Source organism: Oncorhynchus keta, chromosome 25 (assembly GCF_023373465.1).
Source record: "Oncorhynchus keta strain PuntledgeMale-10-30-2019 chromosome 25, Oket_V2, whole genome shotgun sequence".
NCBI lineage: Eukaryota > Metazoa > Chordata > Actinopteri > Salmoniformes > Salmonidae > Oncorhynchus > Oncorhynchus keta.
In genome coordinates, this window is record NC_068445.1 from 37,377,379 (window position 1) to 37,405,064 (window position 27,686).

Sequence of the window (27,686 nt, forward strand, 5' to 3'; positions counted from 1 at the left end):
TGAGGACAGAAAAGAGAGGGGAGGGAGGTGTAGAGGAGAGCGGAGAGTGAGGACAGAACAGAGAGGGGAGGGAGGTGTAGAGGAGAGCGGAGAGTGAACACAGAAAAGAGAGGGGAGGGAGGTGTAGAGGAGAGCGGAGAGTGAGGACAGAACAGAGAGGGGAGGGAGGTGTAGAGGAGAGCGGAGAGTGAGGACAGAAAAAGAGAGGGGAGGGAGGTGTAGAGGAGAGCGGAGAGTGAGGACAGAAAAGAGAGGGGAGGGAGGTGTAGAGGAGAGCGGAGAGTGAGGACAGAAAAGAGAGGGGAGGGAGGTGTAGAGGAGAGCGGAGAGTGAGGACAGAAAAGAGAGGGGAGGGCGGTGTAGAGGAGAGCGGAGAGTGAGGACAGAACAGAGAGGGGAGGGAGGTGTAGAGGAGAGCGGAGAGTGAGGACAGAACAGAGAGGGGAGGGATGTGTAGAGGAGAGAGGGAGAGTGAGGACAGAACAGAGAGGGGAGGGAGGTGTAGAGGAGAGCGGAGAGTGAGGACAGAAAAGAGAGGGGAGGGAGGTGTAGAGGAGAGCGGAGAGAGAGGACAGAAAAGAGAGGGGAGGGATGTGTAGAGGAGAGCGGAGAGTGAGGACAGAAAAGAGAGGGGAGGGAGGTGTAGAGGAGAGCGGAGAGTGAGGACAGAACAGAGAGGGGAGGGAGGTGTAGAGGAGAGCGGAGAGTGAGGACAGAACAGAGAGGGGAGGGATGTGTAGAGGAGAGTCGGAGAGTGAGGACAGAACAGAGAGGGGAGGGAGGTGTGAGGAGAGCGGAGAGAGAGGACAGTCAAAAGAGAGGGGAGGGAGAATCTAATTTATGCCCATCTAGAGGACAGCGGAGATAATGAGAGAGGACAGAAAAGAGAGGGGAGGGAGGTGTAGAGGAGAGCGGAGAGTGAGGACAGAACAGAGAGGGGAGGGAGGTGGAAAGTCAGACGTTACAGTTAGAAACACCGCAGATTGAAACAAGATGTGAGTGAACGTGTTATAGTGTTTTAGTCACTAGTCAAACCTATTTTGAGGCTGTCTATTTGGGGAGAGGTATCGCCCCTCAAAGTTATTACACTGTAAAAAAAATATCTAATTTCACCTGAATCTGTTCACTGAATCAATCTGAATGTAGTTCATCTGAATGTAGTTCTCCAGGTAGATCTGAATGTAGTTCATTATAGTTCACTGAATCTATCATCATAGTTCAGAAAAAATGTAGTTCATGGTAGAATCTGAAACTATAATCTGAAGAGGGTAAGAGAAGGTTCATCTGAAAGTTCATCTGAAGGTAGTTCCTTTACTGATATTCAATTGGAGGTAGTTAATCTGAAGGTAGTTAATCTGAAGGTAGTTCATCTGAATGTAGTTCATCTGAAGGTAGTTCATCTGAATGTAGTTCATCTGAATGTAGTTCATCTGAAGGTAGTTCATCTGAATGTAGTTCATCTGAAGGTAGTTCATCTGAAGGTAGTTCATCTGAAGGTAGTTCATCTGAATGTAGTTCATCTGAAGGTAGTTCATCTGAATGTAGTTCATCTGAAGGTAGTTCATCTGAATGTAGTTCATCTGAAGGTAGTTCATCTGAAGGTAGTTCATCTGAATGTAGTTCATCTGAAGGTAGTTCATCTGAAGGTAGTTCATCTGAAGGTAGTTCATCTGAATGTAGTTCATCTGAATGTAGTTCATCTGAAGGTAGTCCATCTGAATGTAGTTAATCTGAAGGTAGTTCACCTGAAGGTAGTTCATCTGAAGGTAGTTCATCTGAATGTAGTTCATCTGAAGGTAGTTCATCTGAAGGTAGTTCATCTGAATGTAGTTCATCTGAAGGTAGTTCATCTGAATGTAGTTCATCTGAAGGTAGTTCATCTGAATGTAGTTAATCTGAAGGTAGTTCATCTGAATGTAGTTCATCTGAAGGTAGTTCATCTGAATGTAGTTCATCTGAAGGTAGTTCATCTGAATGTAGTTCATCTGAAGGTAGTTCATCTGAAGGTAGTTCATCTGAATGTAGTTCATCTGAATGTAGTTCATCTGAATGTAGTTCATCTGAATGTAGTTCATCTGAATGTAGTTCATCTGAAGGTAGTTCATCTGAATGTAGTTCATCTGAAGGTAGTTCATCTGAATGTAGTTCATCTGAAGGTAGTTCATCTGAAGGTAGTTCATCTGAAGGTAGTTCATCTGAAGGTAGTTCATCTGAATGTAGTTCATCTGAAGGTAGTTCATCTGTAGTTCATCTGAAGGTAGTTCATCTGAAGGTAGTTCATCTGAAGGTAGTTCATCTGAAGGTAGTTCATCTGAAGGTAGTTCATCTGAAGGTAGTTCATCTGAATGTAGTCTGAATGTAGTTCATCTGAATGTCAGTTCTGAATGTAGTTCATCTGAAGGTAGTTCAGTTCTGAAGGTAGTTCATCTGAAGGTAGTTCATCTGTAGTTCATCTGAAGGTAGTTCATCTGAATGTAGTTCATCTGAATGTAGTTCATCTGAAGGTAGTTCATCTGAAGGTAGTTCATCTGAATGTAGTTCATCTGAATGTAGTTCATCTGAAGGTAGTTCATCTGAAGGTAGTTCATCTGAATGTAGTTCATCTGAAGGTAGTTCATCTGAATGTAGTTCATCTGAAGGTAGTTCATCTGAAGGTAGTTCATCTGAATGTAGTTCATCTGAAGGTAGTTCATCTGAATGTAGTTCATCTGAATGTAGTTCATCTGAAGGTAGTTCATCTGAATGTAGTTCATCTGAAGGTAGTTCATCTGAAGGTAGTTCATCTGAATGTAGTTCATCTGAAGGTAGTTCATCTGAAGGTAGTTCATCTGAAGGTAGTTCACCTGGATGTAGTTCATCTGAAGGTAGTTCATCGCTCCAATGGTAACGGCATGGTAACTAATGTAGGTGGAAGGGGATTGGCTGGGATGAGGGAATAAACCAGGTGCAACATGTCAATAAACCAACCCATTTTCCAGCGCTTCATCATACTTTGTCATAATTAAGATCAAAGGCTGAGGTTTTAATGTTTGTCAACCCATCGTTAAGGAACGCATTTGCATCAGTCTTCCATTTGTAAGGCAACGATACTGTTGAGTTTTCAAGTTGTATGAGGCACTATGAAAATGATATAGAGGGCCCGGTGCCTGGTGAACGTGTAGCTGAGGAAGCCATCATGGTAATTAGATCTGCAGTGCTTTAGGGAAAGACTGATGATGAGAGATGATGGGGCACGTCCCAAATGACAACCCATTCTCTATATAGTGCACTACTTTTGACCAGGGCCCTAAAGGGAATAGGGTGGTATTTGGGACGTAGCCACGGTTATTGCCACTTTCAACTGGAACATACCACCAGGTACAGCAGTACCATCACTCATAATGTCTGTGCAGTGCAATGACTCCCAGGCTAAGAGATTGCACAGAGACCCAAACCGCATTAAAAATGCATTCACACTGAGTCTGCATATTGGAAAATCCGAAAATCATGCATAGCATGCTTGACGTTGTATCTTCCCAGCGGCAGATTCAGGTCTGAAGGACACAGTGTCTTAAATGGCACTCTATTCCCTATGTAGTGCACTACTTTTGACCACGGCTTATAGGGCTCTGGTCAAAAGTAGTGCACTATGTTGGGAGTAGGGTGCCATTTGGGACACTGGCAGTATTTACAGCAGGTTAAATCACGAGAGACAGACAAACAGACAGGCTGTGTTCTGTCAATACGTTTTGTCCGAGGTTTTGTCTCTGTCTGTTAGCTTGCCGACTAAACCCAGTCTCTATTACTGTCAGCTTGCCAACTAAACCCAGTCTCTCTGTCTGTCAGCTTGCCAACTAAACCCAGTCTCTCTGTCTGTCAGGTTGCCAACTAAACCCAGTCTCTATTACTGTCAGCTTGCCAACTAAACCCAGTCTCTCTGTCTGTTAGCTTGCCGACTAAACCCAGTCTCTATTACTGTCAGCTTGCCAACTAAACCCAGTCTCTCTGTCTGTCAGCTTGCCAACTAAACCCAGTCTCTCTGTCTGTCAGGTTGCCAACTAAACCCAGTCTCTCTGTCTGTCAGCTTGCCAACTAAACCCAGTCTCTCTGTCTGTCAGGTTGCCAACTAAACCCAGTCTCTATGTCTGTCAGCTTGCCAACTAAACCCAGTCTCTCTGTCTGGCAGCTTGCCAACTAAACCCAGTCTCTCTGTCTGTCAGCTTGCCAACTAAACCCAGTCTCTCTGTCTGTCAGCTTGCCAACTAAACCCAGTCTCTCTGTCAGTCAGCTTGCCAACTAAACCCAGTCTCTATTACTGTCAGCTTGCCGACTAAACCCAGTCTTTCTGTCTGTCAGCTTGCCATGTAAACCCAGTCTCTATGTCTGTCAGCTTGCTAACTAAACCCAGTCTCTCTGTCTGTCAGCTTGCCAACTAAACCCAGTCTCTCTGTCTGTCAGCTTGCCGACTACACCCAGTCTTTCTGTCTGTCAGCTTGCCAACTAAACCCAGTCTCTATGTCTGTCAGCTTGCCAACTAAACCCAGTCTCTCTGTCTGTCAGGTTGCCAACTAAACCCAGTCTCTCTGTCTGTCAGCTTGCCAACTAAACCCAGTCTCTCTGTATGTCAGGTTGACAACTAAACCCAGTCTCTAGTCTGTCAGCTTGCCAACTAAACCCAGTCTCTCTGTCTGTCAGCTTGCCAACTAAACCCAGTCTCTATTACTGTCAGCTTGCCGACTAAACCCAGTCTTTCTGTCTGTCAGCTTGCCAACTAAACCCAGTCTCCATGTCTGTCAGCTTGCCAACTAAACCCAGTCTCTCTGTCTGTCAGCTTGCCAACTAAACCCAGTCTCTCTGTCTGTCAGCTTGTCAACTAAATCCGGTCTCTATGTCTGTCAGCTTGTCAACTAAACCCAGTCTCTCTGTCTGTCAGCTTGCCAACTAAACCCAGTCTCTCTGTCAGTCAGCTTGCCAACTAAACCCAGTCTCTATTACTGTCAGCTTGCCGACTAAACCCAGTCTTTCTGTCTGTCAGCTTGCCATGTAAACCCAGTCTCTATGTCTGTCAGCTTGCTAACTAAACCCAGTCTCTCTGTCTGTCAGCTTGCCAACTAAACCCAGTCTCTCTGTCTGTCAGCTTGCCGACTACACCCAGTCTTTCTGTCTGTCAGCTTGCCAACTAAACCCGGACCATACTTGCAGATTTCTTGATCCACATGATATTGTCTTTGTAGCTGCCAAACGGACCCCCCGAAGCGATTGGGGAGCCATTATTAAAAAGCAAACTTATCAAAGTCCGACCCTCATCACTTCAATTAAATTATTTCAAGCCTGACTGGCCTATATTCCACATCCCGGCCTTCTCTCCTCCTCTTCATTTATCTCCTTCTGTCCTTTCTATCCTCCGTGCCCATCCTCATTTTAGGAAGACGTTCTACCATTCATGTGAAACTACATCTCATTTGCATTTATAACTGATGGCCGGACTTGTCTGGGATGTGAGACTATAAGTGTGTCCTAAATGGCACCCTATTCCCTTTATAGTGCACTACTACCCATAGGGCTCTGGTCAAAAGTAGTGCAATATATAGGGAATAGGGTGCCTTTGGGGATTTGAGACTATTTCAGGGCGCAACAATGTGACAATGCAATCAGAGATGGGAGAGGAGGATATAATTGGCTAGTCCTGAAACGGTTTCTCATCATCACTTCACATCACCTTGGCGACTGTCTCTGGACACAGAATTTCACAGAACGTCATAATCAACCAAAGTGGCTGTGGTAAGACGTAAATCCATTCTACGTCCTATGTACACAGTAACAGCGTTCTATGGTAATCAGTCAATAGATCAATCAATCTACAATATGTTAATAAACTCTTGGGTTGTACATTGATGGTTCATTGAAAAAAAAGCGTAATAAGATAAATAAGGTTGTGTGAGGTAAGCATCGTCATGTTACTGGGTTAGGATTCCTTTATGAGATAAATAAGGTTGTGTGAGGTAAGCATTGTCATGTTACTGGGTTAGGATTTCTTTATGAGATAAATAAGGTTGTGTGAGGTAAGCATTGTCATGTTACTGGGTTAGGATTCCTTTATAAGATAAATAAGGTTGTGTGAGGTAAGCATTGTCATGTTACTGGGTTAGGATTCCTTTATGAGATAAATAAGGTTGTGTGAGGTAAGCATCGTCATGTTACTGGGTTAGGATTCCTTTATGAGATAAATAAGGTTGTGTGAGGTAAGCATCGTCATGTTACTGGGTTAGGATTTCTTTATGAGATAAATAAGGTTGTGTGAGGTAAGCATCGTCATGTTACTGGGTTAGGATTAAGGCTTTATGAGATAAATAAGGTTGTGTGAGGTAAGCATCGTCATGTTACTGGGTTAGGATTCCTTTATGAGATAAATAAGGTTGTGTGAGGTAAGCATCGTCATGTTACTGGGTTAGGATTCCTTTATGAGATAAATAAGGTTGTGTGAGGTAAGCATCGTCATGTTACTGGGTTAGGATTCCTTTATGAGATAAATAAGGTTGTGTGAGGTAAGCATCGTCATGTTACTGGGTTAGGATTCCTTTATGAGATAAATAAGGTTGTGTGAGTTAAGCATCGTCATGTTACTGGGTTAGGATTCCTTTATGAGATAAATAAGGTTGTGTGAGGTAAGCATCGTCATGTTACTGGGTTAGGATTCTTTATGAGATAAATAAGGTTGTGTTACATGGGTTAGGATTCCTTTATGAGATAAATAAGGTTGTGTGAGGTAAGCATCGTCATGTTACTGGGTTAGGATTCCTTTATGAGATAAATAAGGTTGTGTGAGGTAAGCATCGTCATGTTACTGGGTTAGGATTCCTTTATGAGATAAATAAGGTTGTGTGAGGTAAGCATCGTCATGTTACTGGGTTAGGATTCCTTTATGAGATAAATAAGGTTGTGTGAGGTAAGCATCGTCATGTTACTGGGTTAGGATTCCTTTATGAGATAAATAAGGTTGTGTGAGGTAAGCATCGTCATGTTACTGGGTTAGGATTCCTTTATGAGATAAATAAGGTTGTGTGAGTTAAGCATCGTCATGTTACTGGGTTAGGATTCCTTTATGAGATAAATAAGGTTGTGTGAGGTAAGCATCGTCATGTTACTGGGTTAGGATTCCTTTATGAGATAAATAAGGTTGTGTGAGGTAAGCATACATGTTACTGGGTTAGGATTCCTTTATGAGATAAATAAGGTTGTGTGAGGTAAGCATCGTCATGTTACTGGGTTAGGATTCCTTTATGAGATAAATAAGGTTGTGTGAGGTAAGCATCGTCATGTTATTGGGTTAGGATTCCTTTATGAGATAAATAAGGTTGTGTGAGGTAAGCATCGTCATGTTACTGGGTTAGGATTCCTTTATGAGATAAATAAGGTTGTGTGAGGTAAGCATCGTCATGTTACTGGGTTAGGATTCCTTTATGAGATAAATAAGGTTGTGTGAGGTAAGCATCGTCATGTTACTGGGTTAGGATTCCTTTATGAGATAAATAAGGTTGTGTGAGGTAAGCATCGTCATGTTACTGGGTTAGGATTCCTTTATGAGATAAATAAGGTTGTGTGAGGTAAGCATCGTCATGTTACTGGGTTAGGATTCCTTTATGAGATAAATAAGGTTGTGTGAGGTAAGCATCGTCATGTTACTGGGTTAGGATTCCTTTATGAGATAAATAAGGTTGTGTGAGGTAAGCATCGTCATGTTACTGGGTTAGGATTCCTTTATGAGATAAATAAGGTTGTGTGAGGTAAGCATCGTCATGTTACTGGGTTAGGATTCCTTTATGAGATAAATAAGGTTGTGTGAGGTAAGCATCGTCATGTTACTGGGTTAGGATTCCTTTATGAGATAAATAAGGTTGTGTGAGGTAAGCATCGTCATGTTACTGGGTTAGGATTCCTTTATGAGATAAATAAGGTTGTGTGAGGTAAGCATCGTCATGTTACTGGGTTAGGATTCCTTTATGAGATAAATAAGGTTGTGTGAGGTAAGCATCGTCATGTTACTGGGTTAGGATTCCTTTATGAGATAAATAAGGTTGTGTGAGGTAAGCATTGTCATGTTACTGGGTTAGGATTCCTTTATGAGATAAATAAGGTTGTGTGAGGTAAGCATCGTCATGTTACTGGGTTAGGATTGCTTTATGAGATAAATAAGGTTGTGTGAGGTAAGCATCATTATGTGGCTGGGTTAGGATTCCTTTATGAGATAAATAAGGTTGTGTGAGGTAAGCATTGTCATGTTACTGGGTTAGGATTCCTTTATGAGATAAATAAGGTTGTGTGAGGTAAGCATTGTCATGTTACTGGGTTAGGATTCCTTTATAAGATAAATAAGGTTGTGTGAGGTAAGCATCATTATGTGGCTGGGTTAGGATTCCTTTATGAGATAAATAAGGTTGAGTGAGGTAAGCATCGTCATGTTACTGGGTTAGGATTCCTTTATAAGAAAAATAATGTTGAGGTTAGCATCGTTGTAACGGCGTTTGTCTGTTGAAGGAGAGTCGGACCAAAATGCAGCATGGTGGTTAGTCATGTTCTTTAATGACGAATAGCGATACATGAAATAACTATAAATATACAACATAACAAATGGAACGAGAAAACCTATCTGGTGAACACTACACAGAGACAGGAACAATCACCCACAAAATACACAGTGAAACCCAGGCTACCTAAATATGGTTCCCAATCAGAAACAACGAAAATCACCTGACTCTGATTGAGAACCGCCTCAGGCAGCCAAGCCTATGCTAGACACACCCCTAATCAGCCACAATCCCAATGCCTACAAAAACCCCAATACGACAACACAATAAACCCATGTCACACCCTGGCCTGAACAAATAATTAAAGAAAACACAAAATACTAAGACCAAGGCGTGACAATCGTCATGTTACTAACTGTTCCCAACATGGGAAAGTTATTTTCCTCACCATGTCCTAGAGCAGTGGTTCCCAAACTTTTTATAGCCCCGTACCCCTTCAAACATTCAACCTCAGGCTGCGTACCTCCTCCAGCACCAGGGTCAGCGGACTCTCAAATGTTGTTTTTTTGCCATCCTTGTAAGCCTGCCACACACACACTATACGATACATTTATTCAACATAAGAATTAGAGTTTTTGTCCCTGGCTCGTGGGAAGTGACAAAGAGCAATTCTAGGACCAGGGCACAAATAATAATAATATTATAATAATCAATCATTTTGCTCTTTATTTCGCCATTTTACATATAAAACCTTATTTGTTCATCAACATTTGTGAATAACTCACCCCAGGTTAATGAGAGGTGTAGATCTCATCATATTTGCACCACTCGATGGTCCAACATCCCTTTCTGTTGTTCAGTGCTTTCCCGGGTAAGGGGGCAGTAGCTCTTCGGCTGCATCAGATTCACAGCTGGACTAACAACAAATGTGAATTACTGATAATAGCATTGGATGTGCTGGTGGAAGCAGAACAACTTGTTGTTGACAGGTGCAGGTGTAGTACTGCTGGTAGTAGCAGGTCTACCAGTAGAGCTGGTATGTGTCTCTATGGAGGCCTTACTTTTTTCACCATTTATCCATTTTCGAGCCAACGGAATGAGCAGTAGCTACGTTTGGCTACGTTTGGCTACGTTAGTGGAATTCCCGCGAGAGAGTAACAGTTAACGTGATTGGATGTTAATTATTTCACTAGGCTACCTGTATTTGACATGGTGTTGTTATTTCGCTGAACACTAGATGGTAAAAAAAATGTAGGTGAAATGAGGACGAGAAAAAACCTCACCCTAATGTATAGCCTAGTTGGAAAATGTAAATGGATTGTTTAAAAATGTGAATCACATTATTATTTGGCAGACGCCCGGGGGTGGGCGTACCCCAATTTAGGAATACCTGCCCGAGAGCAGTCAATGAGGGCAACGGGAGTTACACATTACATGCATCATACTTTATTTTAGTGTTTTTCTGTAAACAATTACTAAAATAACAAGGCCCTATCTAGATCCTTAGGACCGTCGTTTTATTTTTCTTAGGTTATATCTGCGTAATTGCACACAGTACAGTATAATGTCAGCAGAGTATTGCTGGACAAAAAGTTAAATAAATAGGAAATGCAGCCAAAACCATTCATCCCTTTATTTTACTGTGTTAAACAACACTAATACTGTATGTGAGAACAATATTTTTTGTAAACAAATGTTTCATTTTGTAGTTATAATAAGGTTGGTAGAAACGTGAACATATTTGTGGAATTCTGTTGCTGTTCAAGTCGACTACAAAATCCACAATGCAATGTTCTCTCTATGGGCTAGCTAGCTAGGTAGCTAGCTACACATACTAATACCAAAGTCAATATCAGAATGTGAAGTAGCTATTTAAATGTAAAATGCCCTAAACAAACTGCACTATCAATTTAGGAGTCTACAATCTCACCAAGTTCAACATGCGATCGATGTGCCTTGCAGAGTGGAGTTTGACATTCATAACGGCCAGGCAACAGCACCATGCAACGAACCACGGACTAAAGGTGCAGACAAATAGCAGAAATGTCTCAATTATATTTCTTGAGGTAAGAATATCGCAAAAAAATATGATCAATGGCTCATTCGAGAGATGTCACCCTTCCGCGTTGTGACACGGGCCAGTATTGAAATGTGACATGTATGATAGACCTTTTCATGATCTACAAGTCGTATTCCTATTCCAGTGAGAGCGGCGATATCGCAATGCTACGTCATAGCGCACTATTTCTGCCTGCTTGAACTGCAATAGTTCAGATACACATGAAAACATGAAATTACCACGGGAATCGATAAAACACTGTTCAGAGTTGCACAAAAACAAAAACATTCAAAATGGGTGAATATTTCCTTTAACTTGTGTAAGGCTTTGAGAATGTTGTCAACCAGACAAATTACAGTGGCTATGGCTGTGTGTAAAGGAAACATTCAGTAGAGAAGCATGTTTCATATTGATGATGTGTCTGGCTGAAGCTCTACAGTCACATACATGTTCTCTAAAGACCCGTGTTCGATAGTGATGTGTCTGGCTGAAGCTCTACAGTCACATACATGTTCTCTAAAGACCTGTGTTCGATAGTGATGGGTCTGGCTGAAGCTCTACAGCCGCAGTGTGACTGCTATTCCCAGTGACATTTGTGTAGCTGGAAGATCGGGCTGAGGACTGATTAGGAAGAATAGAGCTGACAGGTTAACTGTTTTCCAGGGCCTGCCAGGAAATGCTCGCATACTCTGGGAGTGCAGTACTGTTTGGATGTATTATCAGTTCTTGTTATGTCTAGTCTGAAATGTAGGGTGACTTATTAGTCAACTACTACTTACTGAAAAAGTGTAGGAGTTTGTAGAGGTTTTTTAAGAACATGGATTTTTTTCGATATAGTATAATAGTTTGACCCCTTATTAAATTACACCAGTATGAATCTATTAGTGATTTGTGGTTAGATTGTCAATTATAGAAAACGTTTTTTTCATATGTTTTTTTCAATCACTTTATAAAAAATGTATGTGGTATATTTTCAAAACTATAAGTACAAAACTCTAAAATAATAACACTTGTCCCCTATTCTTCTGTTCAGAACCTTTGATTGTGAATTCATTGGGGTTTCGCATCTTTCACCCCGGAGTCATTCATGCAAAATCTAAGTTTTGCGTGATCACATACAGTATTGATTAGTTATCAATACATCAGATAACGATATGCTCAACATTTAAGCATTTCAATTAGCATTTGATCCAACAGCAAAAAATACAAGATACACATTTCAAAGCCCTTCTTCATGAAGTGGTGAAAAACAAGAATAGTAGATGGTAAATATCATTTTCTATTCAGAATGTGACTATAACCTGACATGCACCATTTAAATAAATAAAAAACTATAACCAATGGCATGTTCAGGAATATGTCCGTGTTACAGTTTCATTGTCCTTATGCAGTACATACGTCGGACAAATCCTCAGAAATAGGGGTATTGTATAGGGATATTGGTCTGCCAAATTGTATTACATCGTCTTTTTACTTGACTTGTCAACTAATACAAAATCACCTGTCTCTCTGTTTGAAATTCATCAGCTTACAGTGTATTAATGAAACTCTAATATATTCACGAGTATATTGTTATATCCAACCCAGGTATTTCAGTAGGGAATTGTATACTACACTATAATTCCAAATGGTAGCCAATAGAGTGACTCTTTCTACTTTGTCTCGTTGAAGCACGCTGCCTGATGGATAATTATGTAGTACAAGGTCAGGCAACCCTGGTCGTGGAGGGCCGCAGGTGCTTCATGTTTTTGGTTTAACCCAACCTGGAAGACCAGGTGTGTTGAATTTAGGTAATCACTGAACTGATCAATTAGCTCAGTTGGTCAGGTGTGGTGCCTAGTTGGAACAGAATCCTGCAGTACCTGCGGCACTCCAGGAACAGGGTTGCCTACCTCTGATGTACTGTAGTATTTAAGCCACATCCATGTATGATTTTGTTTTACCTTCCAATGTAAATTGATGTCAAATTGATACATTTATGAGGTAAAAATACAAAAAATGACATTGTTCAGAAGTTATCTAACTATACATTATCTAGGCACTAAATCTGTGTTGAGCAGTTCGAATAAGTGACGGTTTATTGTATTGTTAGCAAATCATGTCAAAGTAAAGTGTCCATTACATTTTGAAAAGCAGATACAATATTTATCTAAATTGAAAGAGTGATTTGGTGCAGGGAACAAAGTGACTTTGTGAATATGTTTGTTGCACTCAGTCAACTGAAAATGTCCTTTTGAAACATGAGCCATTTTGATGATCTGTTTTGATGTTTGTGCTCAGAATTGTGAAAATGTACCACATAGTTGGGGAAATTACTCCAAGGTGAAGAAGAAAAACACATTTCCTCGGCTTAATAATATGACAGCTGAGATATAATGGCACTTTTTGATGGCCTATCTATTTCATTTTGTGTCGATTGAAAAAATTGTCCTCACGCTTTTCTCTCAGTTCATTTGGAAAACATGAAATCCTTTGCAGATAGTCCCGTAATGAAAGGTTATTTTAAGGGTTTTAATTCAAACGTTGAGCTCTGCAGTGTCCTTGTGTTGAAAGAGACGGAATTGGTTTGCTTTGTCTCAGCAACTCTCTTTGACTCTGAACTGAAGATAGGGTTGCGTCCCAAATGGTACCCTATTCCATTTATATTGCACTGCTTTTCAACAGGGCCCAGGGGCTTTGGTCAAAAGTAGTGCACTGTGAAGGGAATAGGGTGCCTTTGGGAGGCGCACCGTTTAAGGAAATCAAGTTGCGGTAAAACCTCTCGGTCTGCCAAGGATGATAGTTTCAGAATTAATGATGGAGCTTTGATCACAAGGCAGTGGTGTCCTGGTGTATTTGTCCCCATCTAAATGAGTTTCAAGTTAATCTCTCTCTCTCTCTCTCGCTCTCACTTGCTTGTTCTCTCTTTCAATTTACTTTCTTTCTCTCTCTCTCTCTCTCTCTTTCTCTCCATAGATGTATTTAATTAATATTTACGCTTGGAGATTGGAGATTTTATGTTTTAGCTTTTTCTCTCTTGCCTGTCTCTGAGTAAACCTCTACAGTGCCTTGAAAAAATAATTCATCCCCTTGGTGTTTTGCCAATTTTGTTGTATTACAACCTGAAATTTAAATGGATTTTTATTTGGATTTCATGTAACGGATATACACAAAATATTCTAAATCGGTGAAGTGAAATGAAAAAAATAGTTGTGCTTGCATATGTATTCACCCCCTTTGCTATGAAGCCCCAAAATAAGATCTGGTGCAACCAATTACCTTCAGAAGTCACATAATTAGTTAAATAAAGTTCACCTGTGTGCAATCTAAGTGTCACATAACCTGTTCTGAAAGGCCCCAGAGTCTGCAACACCACTAAGCAAGGGACAACACCAAGCAAGCGGCACCATGAAGAACAAGGAGCTCTCCAAACAGGTCAGGGACAAAGTTGTGGAGAAATACAGATCAGGGTTGAGTTCTAAAAAAATATCCAAAACTTTGAACATTCCACTAAATAAATTATAAAAAAATTGAAAGAATATGGCACCACAACAAACCTGCAAAGACAAGGCCGCCCACCAAAAGTCACAGACCAGGCAAGGAGGGCAATAATCAGAGAGGCAACAAAGAGACCAACGATAACCCTGAAGGAGCTGCAAAACTCCACAGTGGAGATTGGAGTATCCGTCCATAGGACCACTTTAGGCCGTACACTCCACAGAGCTGGGCTTTACGGAAGAGTGGCCAGAAAAAAGCCACTGCTTAAAGGTAAAAAGGCATGTGGGAGACTCGCCAGACATATGGAAGAAGGTACTCTGGTCAGAATAGAATAAAATTGAGCTTTTGGCCATCAAGGAAAACGCTATGTCTGGCACAAACCCAACACCTTCCATCACCCCGAGAACATCATCCAGTGAAGCATGGTGGTGGCAGCATTATGCTGTGGGGTTGTTTTTCATCGGCAGGGACTGGAAAACTGGTCAGATTTGAAGGAATGATGGATGGCACTAAATACAGGGAAATTCTTGAGGGAAACCTGTGTCAGTCTTCCAGAGATTTGAGACTGGGACAGAGGTTCACCTTCCAGCAGGACAATGACCCTAAGCATACTGCTAAAGCAATATTTGAGTGGTTCAAGTGGAAACATTTAAATGTATTGGAATGGAATGGCCTAGTCAAAGCCCAGACCTCAATCCAATTGAGAATATGTGGTATGACTCAAAGATTGCTGTACACCAGCGGAACTCATCCAACTTAATGGAGCTGGAGCAGTTTTGCCTTGTAGAATGGGCAAAAATACCAGTGGCTAGATATACCAAGCTTATAGAGACATACCCCAAGAGACTTGCAGCTGTAATTTCTGCAAAATGTGGCTCTACAAAGTATTGACTTTTTTGGGGGGGGGGGTGTTATGCACGCCCAAGGTTCCTGTTTGTATGTCTTATTTCTCGATAGTTTCACAATAGAAAATATTTTGCATCTTCAAAGTGGTTGTGTAAATGAAATGATACAAAACCCTCCCAAATAAAATTTAATTCCAGGTTATAAGGCAACAAAATAGGAAAAATGCCAAGGGGGTGAATACTTTTGCAAGCCACTGTATGAACGTCTATGGACTGACTTTTCAACCCTCCTGACTCATGCAAGAATATGTTAAACTGTCAAAGCAGTGAGCACTCGTCAGGACTTTATAGCATGTTGATAGAGGAATTATAAATTCCTGTATGTTTTATTGCCAAAATCAATTCGCACTCATTTCTATTTCATTAATGAGTTGTAAGTTCATTAATTATGCATGAAGTAGATTGAGACCAGTCTTAAAAGCCAAAGGTAAACAGCGTTTATTACAAGAGAGTACTAAATGCATACACACATTTCCACAGGTTATAAACTGAAAATGACGTCAGCGTTCTCCAAACGTTCTATTTCACAAGCAGAGGGGCCCCCCAGCTCCTGAGCCTTCGCGTCATCAGCACGAAGTCAAGGCCAGTCAGTATAAATCAACATCCTAGACAATCTGGAGATGGCCCGTTCCCACCACCTGGAGATTTGTACAACTGAATGAACTAAGGAACAGACCTTCATTGTTACTAAACTCCTGACTACATTATATACAATTGGGAAAGGGAGCAAGAGAGAAAATTCACATGTACAGTACATTATAGCATTTGGACTAGTCAGTTCTGATTGGAATGTATACATAATTAGTCATTTCAACCATAATTTCCTCTATCAATCCTCCCTTTGATTAAATATTATACATTCAAATCTACAAAATAAAAATATTATTATAAATGTTTACCCGACTCTTCACCCACCATCAATCAAATCTAACCTTAACTCCAACTGTTTTTAAACCTACATCAGAATCATAACTCCTCTTTCAGGATTTTTTTTTTACCATCTTTATTAAAAAACAGTTTTAATCATTGAAACAAATTACAATCTAATTCCCCTTCATCTCAACACTATTCTCATCAAACATAAATTCCCCACAAATGACATATTCAGATTCGTCCACTTCCTCTGTAGACATGCCTTCAGTCCTCCACGGGTCAGAACCTGGAATCGGCCCATAACGCCCCATCTGTAGTGTCATTGATCTCTCCAGAGTCCTGGAAACAAGGACTCGCACACAGGGAATTAGACAACAGCCGCATAAAATTAAAACAGTCATGCAGGTGGATGCTGCCCATAACACAGTGATTATAACATTTTTCCATTTTCCAAACGTACTATCAAACCAATTAGTCAGGGAAGTATTCACCCCAGAGTTTTCTGCCAACCCGTGAGCCAGGGTGGTCAAACCAGCTGAGGCTTCGGGCACTGATTCGATCCTGATTATCACGCCCACTTCCCCCTTTTATCTAATGCAATTCTATTCTGTCAGGTCTTCCAGCTGGTTGCTTCAGTCTGTTCTACAAAACCTTTAATAACACCTTTGGTATTCCTGCTAAAGCGCTGTTGATTATCATAACTATAATTAATCCAGTCCACGCTCTTGTGAGAGTAGAACCCCGGAAATGCTTAACTCTAATCCTGCTAGGATCTGATTTCTTGCTTTGACTCATCTGGCACCTCTCCTGGAACCCCAATGTTATCAATGTATACCTTGTCATCAAATGACCCAGATGAAGTGCTTCTCTTTTCCCTTTTAGATAACTTCATGTCCTGTTGTCTGCGCACATGACCCACACAACCACTAGGTGTCAACACTGGCCCATTTTATTTGATTGAAATCCCCAGAGTTCATCCAGCCTGTCAATTCAGACATGGTCTCGTCAGTGGTTATATTCTCTGTCTTATTGCAAGTACTAACTTGGTTCCTGGGGATATAAATAGTGCAAATCAATACAACTGTCATTATCTGGCATTCCTGCTTTCATGAACAGCTTTACCATACCGACCCACACTCCTCTACCCAGAACCGTACTAGAGTGTCGACCAAGACCTGGTCATCTCCCTACCACAACCCTTGACCCTCCTTCGTTTCTATTTAAAGAGTTAAGCATTTCCTTATGCCACTCCACTCTACCTTTTTCCATACTGGGTGAGTGGATTCATATAGCCCTCTCTCCCCATGGGGTATGACCTGTGTCCACGATCAATATGGGAACCTGCACCGATATCTCTTCTATTTTGGAACAAAATCCTCACCGTCTAAACCATGGGTCAAATTACCACTCTCCGCATATCTAGTAGGACGTGCTATATCAGAAACATGTCACCCACGATAAAACAGCTTCAGATGAACAGCTTCCATGTGAAGCCCCACCCTCTCCCCTAGAACACATCGCTTAGCAAGAGCCAGACACATTTTCACTTCTATGAACAACAACAGTGAGGAAAGGACAGGTAAGGTATTTTTCATTCGAGAGCTGGCCCCCAGAATTCTGTTAATTCCAGTTCTCCTCTCGAACTCTGTTATTGTTCGACAGCGTAAATGTGTCTTACCCTCCCACAGTGCGATATGAATCCGGGTAGCTCTTTCAGCTAGCTGTCACCAGGAGCCCTTGGTATGGTCCCCCCGCCAGGCCTATGGGACTGGATTGAGTGACTTCACCTGTAGTTCACCTGTAGTGCATAAACTCTTGGACATACAGGTTTGGTTAATAAAACAGTTCTTATTCGTTCTGTTTATTAGCTAAAAACATTTTTTTATTAGTTAATTATCCCGTAGGTCACATCCTATTCTAGAACACTATTTACCAATGTCCAATTCTCGCTTTTGTCTCCACTCAGTAACTGTTATCTACACACTATGTTATCTTTGCTCGTCCTGGCTCCCCTTCTAAAACTTCTCTGCTCTCCAACCTTCAAGGTCTCTGCAGTGCGGGGGAGGGCTCTTCTGTCTGCCTGTGGCTCTGTTTTTCACATTCCCAAATTTTAACTACATTTTTACATTACATTACATTTAAGTCATTTAGCAGACGCTCTTATCCAGAGCGACTTACAAATTGGTGCATTCACCTTATGACATCCAGTGGAACAGCCACTTTACAATAGTGCATCTAAATCTTTTAAGGGGGGGGGGTGAGAAGGATTACTTTATCCTATCCTAGGTATTCCTTAAAGAGGTGGGGTTTCAGGTGTCTCCGGAAGGTGGTGATTGACTCCGCTGTCCTGGCGTCGTGAGGGAGTTTGTTCCACCATTGGGGAGCCAGAGCAGCGAACAGTTTTGACTGGGCTGAGCGGGAACTGTACTTCCTCAGTGGTAGGGAGGCGAGCAGGCCAGAGGTGGATGAACGCATTGCCCTTGTTTGGGTGTAGGGCCTGATCAGAGCCTGGAAGTACTGAGGTGCCGTTCCCCTCACAGCTCCGTAGGCAAGCACCATGGTCTTATAGCGGATGCGAGCTTCAACTGGAAGCCAGTGGAGAGAGCGGAGGAGCGGGGTGACGTGAGAGAACTTGGGAAGGTTGAACACCAGACGGGCTGCGGCGTTCTGGATGAGTTGTAGGGGTTTAATGGCACAGGCAGGGAGCCCAGCCAACAGCGAGTTGCAGTAATCCAGACGGGAGATGACAAGTGCCTGGATTAGGACCTGCGCCGCTTCCTGTGTGAGGCAGGGTCGTACTCTGCGGATGTTGTAGAGCATGAACCTACAGGAACGGGCCACCGCCTTGATGTTAGTTGAGAACGACAGGGTGTTGTCCAGGATCACGCCAAGGTTCTTAGCGCTCTGGGAGGAGGACACAATGGAGTTGTCAACCGTGATGGCGAGATCATGGAACGGGCAGTCCTTCCCCGGGAGGAAGAGCAGCTCCGTCTTGCCGAGGTTCAGCTTGAGGTGGTGATCCGTCATCCACACTGATATGTTTGCCAGACATGCAGAGATGCGATTCGCCACCTGGTCATCAGAAGGGGGAAAGGAGAAGATTAATTGTGTGTCGTCTGCATAGCAATGATAGGAGAGACCATGTGAGGTTATGACAGAGCCAAGTGACTTGGTGTATAGCGAGAATAGGAGAGGGCCTAGAACAGAGCCCTGGGGGACACCAGTGGTGAGAGCGTGTGGTGAGGAGACAGATTCTCGCCACGCCACCTGGTAGGAGCGACCTGTCAGGTAGGACGCAGTCCAAGCGTGGGCCGCGCCGGAGATGCCCAACTCGGAGAGGGTGGAGAGGAGGATCTGATGGTTCACAGTATCGAAGGCAGCCGATAGGTCTAGAAGGATGAGAGCAGAGGAGAGAGAGTTAGCTTTAGCAGTGCGGAGCGCCTCCGTGATACAGAGAAGAGCAGTCTCAGTTGAATGACTAGTCTTGAAACCTGACTGATTTTGATCAAGAAGGTCATTCTGAGAGAGATAGCGGGAGTGCTGGCCAAGGACGGCACGTTCAAGAGTTTTGGAGAGAAAAGAAAGAAGGGATACTGGTCTGTAGTTGTTGACATCGGAGGGATCGAGTGTAGGTTTTTTCAGAAGGGGTGCAACTCTCGCTCTCTTGAAGACGGAAGGGACGTAGCCAGCGGTCAGGGATGAGTTGATGAGCGAGGTGAGGTAAGGGAGAAGGTCTCCGGAAATGGTCTGGAGAAGAGAGGAGGGGATAGGGTCGAGCGGGCAGGTTGTTGGGCGGCCGGCCGTCACAAGACGCGAGATTTCATCTGGAGAGAGAGGGGAGAAAGAGGTCAGAGCACAGGGTAGGGCAGTGTCAGCAGAACCAGCGGTGTCGTTTGACTTAGCAAACGAGGATCGGATGTCGTCGACCTTCTTTTCAAAATGGTTGACAAAGTCATCTGCAGAGAGGGAGGAGGGGGGGGGGGGGTGGGGAGGAGGATTCAGGAGGGAGGAGAACTACATGCCTCACCGTTTGGTTTTATCTAAACTCATGAATTTTCTTTTAGAAAGAACATGTCTATGAGCGGCTTTTTTCTAAAGTCCTTACATTTCCTTAATCAATCTTAATCCTAACAATAATCCTAAATCATCATATATGTCCTATATTCCTGTTAAATGTAATACTATTTAAAAACTTATAATAATCAATCAAGGTCTAATAAATGCTAACCATATTAAAAATCCTTCCTACACTAACAAGCCCTCTCCTTGGGGACCCTCAGTATTCTATCTGACAATAACATGGATTTAATATGTGTTGCAAAGTGTGGAATAAAACATTGGTCATGGAAAACAGAGTAAAGCAGAACAAAGCATTCTTATAACCCATCTGGTCCTCTCAGCTATTCCTATCCTGCACCAGGTGGGCACCATGCCACCCTTCACGACAGGGAGAACAAACATACATGGGTCATCCTCAGTCAGTCTCATCCTCCCCCGAAAGCATGCTTCACCTCAGCCTCTCCAACTGGAGCATCAAGCAAAGGCATCATGCCTGAAGCCTTCACCACATCTGTAACAGACTTCTTAAAACACGGTATGATGCAAGCAGCACAACACATCAATAACAATAATACAAGAATTAGGGTCAGAAATCCAGTAACCACCATACCAGTATACTTACCAAACCAGGCTCCCAACCAAGAGATCAGTCAGACTCCTCCACCCCCGCCATGGTCCTCATCTCAATCAGATAGTGCATCAAGCCCATTAAGGCCCTTAGATACTACCGTCTGGACTGGTGTTATTAGGAATATACGTGCAACATTGTTCACCAAACATCTTGCAGACGCCCCCCTGACTAGCAAGAAGCATATCCTAAGCAAGTCTATTCTGTATAAGACAGCCACAACTTGTCCCTACCATCAAAACCAGTCTCAGTGCCTAATTGATCAATAGTTGAATAGTCTGACATTAATTACCTGAATGGGATTTTTAACCCAGTAGTAGCAGGTTCGGTCCAGGGGTGGTAGACGAGTGTGTCTGGCCCTGGTTCGTCTGGGACCTCTGGTTTTGGCAGTACCTTAATAGAAAACACACCCATCGTGTCTGACACGGTCCTTTGTAGTCCGAGGGTGTAAGTACCTGCATCAGTGAGCTTAATAGTTTTGATGGTTAGTAGGATTTCATCACCTTTACAAAGTTCAACAGTGCTCCCAGGTTTCCCCTATATCATGGAAAACCTATCCACCTTTGTGGGATCCCCTATGCCATAAGGATATCGTCTTCTCCAATCCCAGAACTGTCCCAAGTTGGTTATTTCGTAATCCCCATACGGACACCCTCCCCCATTACACAGGTAATGTCCCCCGTCTTTTGACACTCCTGTACACGAGTGTTAAAACCAAACAAAAATATCTCAATTTCTTCCCTGCCCTGTTGGCTCAAAATATGTTATCTTCCCCTATTTATTCTCAATGATGAATATGACTTTCTCTCTGTTACAATACCAAATCACTAATAGCCCATTCAACAACTTCACAGCTAATGTTATAAGACAGAATCCTGAACCACTTTCTCATTTGCGTTCAAACAGTAATTCTAAGCCCTCAGCCAAAACTGCTTCATTTCTAATGAATTTACCTTAAAACTAGTAACTCAATATGACCCCATTCGTTATACAAATGACTCTCCCCTGAGGCTGATCAGGAGAGAGTTACAATTAAAACATCTTGTATTTTTCTTTTGACTCACCTTATTCATTTTTCTCGACTTTATTTCCTTCTCTAACTCCGTTATACCTCTCTCGGCTTCAGCGGGATCCACATAATCCTTGCCGTTCCCTTGTAGCTATGGTATCTAATCACTTATCTATGCCTTTCTATATAATTTTTAAATTCTATGTGCGTGCAGTTCTATAAATTTGTAATTTACCGTTACTTAGTTACTTCTAGTTATTATTCTGTCTGCCTATGTGTGTGTTCCTTCAAAAATAATCAGTATGTATTTTCCATCCTGTGAACCGCGTCCATAGAAGACTTTTGATCGGACATCACATTTCACCCATAGGATATTCCTTTTGGGACTTTCAACGTTAATGTCTCGAATCTCACTACTCTAGACTAAGTTGACCTCTCCTGTGAACCACGTCTATAGAAGACTTTTGATCGGACATCCCATTTCACCCATAGGATAATCCTTTTGGGACTTTCAACGTTAATGTCTCAAATCTCGCTACTCTAGACTAATCACTTATCATTTGATATTAATTTCTTTCAGCATCGTACAGGTTCAATTATTCTGTTCGCCTAGAATTACCCTGCCTTCTCACCAAGCCTAATTTATCCTCACCTGTTTTAACATATCTATCTGCTACTTTCATATACAGATAGACTATTAGGTAAAAACTTTATTTAGGTATGTTTATTGAATTATTGGCCATCCTATTTGTACGGAACAAGCGTCCTAATTCTCCAATGCATACTATATCACTCCTTAATAATCCTTCTGGCTTGCAAGACCAGGCTTTATTAAGCTCTAGTTTATTTGATGGTAGCGCACCTTACCTAAGGTCAATTTCGGACCTGCTTCCTTTTTATCGATATCCTGGTTAATACCCCCGGTAGAAACCCATTTCTATTTGTTCGGAATATTCAAGCACCTATTATTGATCAAATTCAACTCCTTCATAACATTTTAATCAATAAATATCCTAAATAATCCCTCCCAAATTTGAGAATAAAGGCTACTTTACCTGCTGCCGACTGGGATAAGCATTGTTAGTTTGAATCTAGTCAGTTCTGATTGGAATGATTAGTCATAATTAGTCATTTCAACCATAATTTCCTCTATCACATGTACTTTGTTAACTGTAAAAAGCATTACTATTGTTTAGGGACAGGTCTAAATTAACTAAGGGGGAAAGGCTGGTCCAACTCAAGATGTCATGAAAAAAAATGCGCCCCTTCCCCAAAGTAAAAAATATTTTCATATGACCCTCCCCTTGTACTATCAAACAAATTAAACATGCTCCCCCTCATATAATGAATTTAAAATAGTATTCACGACTGCAAATAACAATATCTGTAGTGACCTTGTGTTAAGAAACTGTTATAAGAATTTTGTTATCAATGTTCATAAACTTCAATTAATCTACTCAGTTTGCAACCCAGTTTGTAAGATTCTGGTTTAAATTAAACAGACAGATTTTTCAGCTTACAATAGTCAAAAGGTTTATTCACAAGGACGTCCTAACATCAAAAATGTAAACCCAGTCTTTATAACACAAACAAACAAGTTCAAATCTTAAGCTATGCCTTGACAGTCTGTGTCTGCTTAGACAGTCTGTGTTTTTCCACTTCATACAGTAGATACATTTTTTAACCTAGCGGAACCCCTTGACAACATTCCACTGAAAAGGCAGCACGCAAATTTCAAAAATATTTTTTTGAAATATGTAACTTTCACACATTAACAAGTCCAATACAGCAAATGAAAGATACACTTCTTGTTAATCTACCCACCGTGTCTGATTTAAAAAATGCTTTATAGCTAAAGCACAACATATGATTATGTTAGATCAACCACCAAGTCGAAAAAACACAGCCATTTTTCCAGTCAAAGAGTCACAAAAAGCAGAAATATAGATACAATTAATCACTAACCTTTGATGAGCTTCATCAGATGACACTCATAGGACATCATGTTACACAATACATGTATGTTTTGTTTGATAATGTGCATATTTTTATCAAAAAATCTCAGTTTACATTGGCGCCTTATGTGCAGTAATGTTTTGATTCCAAAACATCTGGTGATTTTGCAGAAATACATATAATAATCATTGATAAAAGATACTAGTGTTATTCACAGAATTAAAGATAGACTTCTCCTTAATGCAACCGCTGTGTCAGATTTCAATTTTTTTTTTACGGAAAAAGTATAATCTGAGAACGGCGCTCAGAACCCAAAACGGCCAGAGGAATATCCACCATTTTGGAATCAACAAAGTTGGAAACAACACCATAAATATTAACTTACCTTTGATGATCTTCATCAGAAGGCACTCCCAGGAATCCCAGTTTGACAATACATTTCAGATTTTTTCCATAAAGTTCCAGCATTTATGTCCAAATAGCCACTTGTTGTTAGCGTGTTCAGCCCAGTAATCCATATTCATGAGGCGTGAGCACTTCGTCCAGACAAAACCTAGAAGAGTTCCTTTACAGTCCTTTAGAAACATGTCAAACGATGTATGGAATCAATCGTTAGGATGTTTTTAACATAAAACATCAGTAATGTTCCAACCGGAGAATTCCTTTGTCTTCAGAGAAGCACTGGAACAAGAGGTAACTCTGTCGGGAGCGCGCATCATGAGACCAAGGCTCTCTGCCAGACCACTGACTCAAAGAGGTCTCATGAGCAACTCCTTAATAGTAGAATCCTCATTCAAGTTTTAAAAGACGATTGACATCTAGTGGAAGCCCTAGGAAGTGCAACCTCATCCATATCTCAATGTGTATTCGGTAGGCCAAGCTTTGAAAAACTACAAACCTCAGATGTCCCACTTTCTGGTTGGATTTTTCTCAGGTTTTCGCCTGCCATATGAGTTCTGTTATACTCACAGACATCATTCAAACGGTTTTAGAAACTTCAGAGTGTTTTCTATCCAATATTAATAATAATATGTATATATTAGCATCTGGGACAGAGTAGGAGGCAGTTTACTCTGGGCACGTTATTCACCCAAAAGGGAAAATGCTGCCCCCTATCCCAAAAAGGTTAATCTGCAACATGTTTCATCATTTTCTACAAGCCTAACAGTTTCTCCCCTCCAAGGGTGGAGACAGAATGTCCTGTAAGGAACACAGTAGTCCAGCTTGTCTTTCGATTGCTCCTGTTATCATTTGTTTCACACTTGTACCCTGCTTACATGCTAAAAAGGAACAAAAGGTCCTTGTTCTAATTTTAACTAAAACTACACACATCAGATTATAGTTTTATGATTGTAATCAATTTCATAAAATTATATGGTTTCAGAGTAATAATTTAATCATTATCTTTCAACATATAAATGATTTTATCAGAAACGTGGATATCGACTGTGCCAGTTCAGAATGCTGTGGGCTATGGGCCAGAAGGTTGAGTGTTCGCCGACCACCACAGTCGATACCCTGCAGGGCTATGGGCCAGAATGTTGAGTGTTCGCCGAACACCACAGTCGATGCCCCGCAGGGAAATAGGCCAGAAGGTTTAGGGTTCGCCGACCACCACACTCAATGTGCCGCAGGGCTATGGGCCAGAAGGTTGAGGGTTCACTGATCACCGCACTTGATGCCCCGCAGGGATATGGGCTGAGTGTTTGCCGACCAGAGACAACGATAAAAGTCTGGGGGAAATCAATTGAATCAACCCAACCAAGCCACACTGCTTCTCAACACAGCGCGCATCTAACCCGGAAGCCAGCCACACCAATGTGTCGGAGTAAACACTGTGCACCTGGCAACCGAAAGCCATGTTTCAGTCAGGCCAATCACATCAAGATTATGATCAGTAATTAGTTAATTGACTGTAACTGCCTTGGAAGTGAGGGATCTGTAAGGGATCTGTAATGGCCGCTGGCGGTGGAAGAAGGTGAGGACCAATGTGCAGCGTGGTAAGTGTCCATATTTTTAATAAAGTAATAGAACACTGAAAAAAAACAACAAAGTGAACGAACGAAACCGAAACAGTTCTGTCTGGTGCAGATACAAACACTCAAAACAATCACCCACAAAACACAGGTGGGAAAAGGCTACCTAAGTATGATTCTCAATCAGAGACTACTAACGACACCTGCCTCTGATTGAGAACCATACCAGGCCAAACACATAACACAACATAGAAAAACGAACATAGACAACCCACCCCAACTCACGCCCTGACCAACCTAAAACAAAGACATAACAAAATAACTAAGGTCAGAACGTGACAGTACCCCCCCAAATGTTCGGACTCCGGCCGCAAAACCTGAACCTATAGGGGAGGGTCTGGGTGGGTGTCTGTCCACGGTGGCGACTCTGGCGCGGGATGTGGACCCCACTCCATCATAGTCTTTACCCGCTTCTCAACCCGCCTCCGTGGCGCCTTTTGAGTGGCGACCCTCGTCGCCGACCTCGGACTGGGGACCCTAGCAACGGGTCCCGATTCGACGGGAGATTCCGGCAGCACCGGAGTGACGGGTGACTCCGGCTGCGCCGGAGGGAAACCCCTCCAGATGAGTATATTTGGATATTTCAGCCACACCCGTTGCTGACAGTTGTACAACACTGAGCACACAGCCATGCAATCTCCATAGACAAAGATTGGCAGTAGAATGGCATCACTGAAGGGCTCAGTGACTTTCAATGTGGCACCGTCGTAGGATGCCACCTTTCCAACAAGTTAGTTTGTCCTATTTATACCATCCTAGAGTGTGCTGTGGTCAACTGTAAGTGCTGTTATTGTGAAGTGGAAACGTCTAGGAGCACCTAATGCTCAGCTGCAAAGTGTTAGGCCACACAAGCTCACAGAACGGGACTGGCGAGTAGTGAAGCATCTGTACTCGGTTGCAACACTCACTACCAAGTTCCAAATTGCCTCTGAAAGCAACGTCTTGCAGTCCGACTGACGAATCTGGGATTGTGGATGCCAGGAAAATGCTAACTGCCCCAATGCTTAGTGCCAACTGTTAAGTTTGGTGGAGGAGGAATAACGGACTGGGGCTGTTTTTATGGTTCCAGCCCCTCAGTTCCAGTGAAGGGAAATCTTAACAATGCAGCATCAATGACATTCTGGATGAAGGAGGGTAATTCGTTAATTTTCTATCTTAATATTTTGTACAAAGATAAGCATTATATTGTTAGATAGGAGTAACTCTGGTAGTCTTGAAACAGTCTTCATCATGTCAAGTTCAACTGTCAGGATCAGTTGGAGCACCGGGGTGCTCTGCCTTCATATCTTAGGCCTGTAGTAAATAAAGCTTAATAATAGCCACACCATACCAAACCTTCACCAACGTTTCTAAAATGTATTAGGGTATCAAGCAAATATCAAAAGTAAGTCAAGCTATTGTTTCTAAGGAAAATACGAGCAGAACAGCAAATGTAATACAGGGAAAAAACACACTAACCACCTCTGTGCCCCTACCCTAAAAAACACACTACCTTCCCATGTGCCCCTACCCCAAAAAACACACTAATCTCCCATGTGCCCCTACCCCAAAAAACACACTACCTTCCCATGTGCCCCTACCCCCAAAAACACACTAACCTCTCCTGTGCCCCTACCCCCAAAAAACACTACCTTCCCATGTGCCAACACCCCCCCCCCAAAAAAAACACACTACCTTCCAATGTGCCACCCCCCCACCACCAAATAAAAACCACAACCCTCCCTAAAGCAAATAAAATACAATGTGACAACCCTCCCCAAAGCAAATAAAATACAATGTGACAACCCTCCCCAAAGCAAATAAAATACAATGTGACAACCCTCCCCAAAGCAAATAAAATACAATGTGACAACCCTCCCCAAAGCAAATCAAATACAATGTGACAACCCTCCCCAAAGCAAATAAAATACAATGTGACAACCCTCCCCAAAGCAAATAAAATACAATGTGACAACCCTCCCCAAAGCAAATAAAATACAATGTGACAACCCTCCCCAAAGCAAATAAAATACAATGTGACAACCCTCCCCAAAGCAAATAAAATACAATGTGACAACCCTCCCCAAAGCAAATAAAATACAATGTGACAACCCTCCCCAAAGCAAATAAAATACAATGTGACAACCCTCCCCAAAGCAAATAAAATACAATGTGACAACCCTCCCCAAAACAAATAAAAT

General features: G+C 42.1%; 2 protein-coding genes across 2 annotated transcripts in view; one reads left to right on the forward strand and one right to left on the reverse strand.

Annotated features, from left to right (window-relative positions):
- The window catches only part of LOC127911899 (uncharacterized), a 278,597-nt gene extending 258,867 nt beyond the window's left edge, over nucleotides 1-19,730 (reverse strand). The window contains exon 1 of the mRNA XM_052479947.1: nucleotides 19,086-19,730. The gene's annotated coding sequence lies outside the window, so the exon portion shown is untranslated. The remainder of the gene's footprint in view (nucleotides 1-19,085) is intronic.
- Nucleotides 1-27,686, forward strand: part of LOC118375392 (serine/arginine repetitive matrix protein 4-like) — a 213,198-nt gene that overhangs the window by 29,947 nt on the left and 155,565 nt on the right. The gene's annotated exons all lie outside the window — the stretch shown is intronic.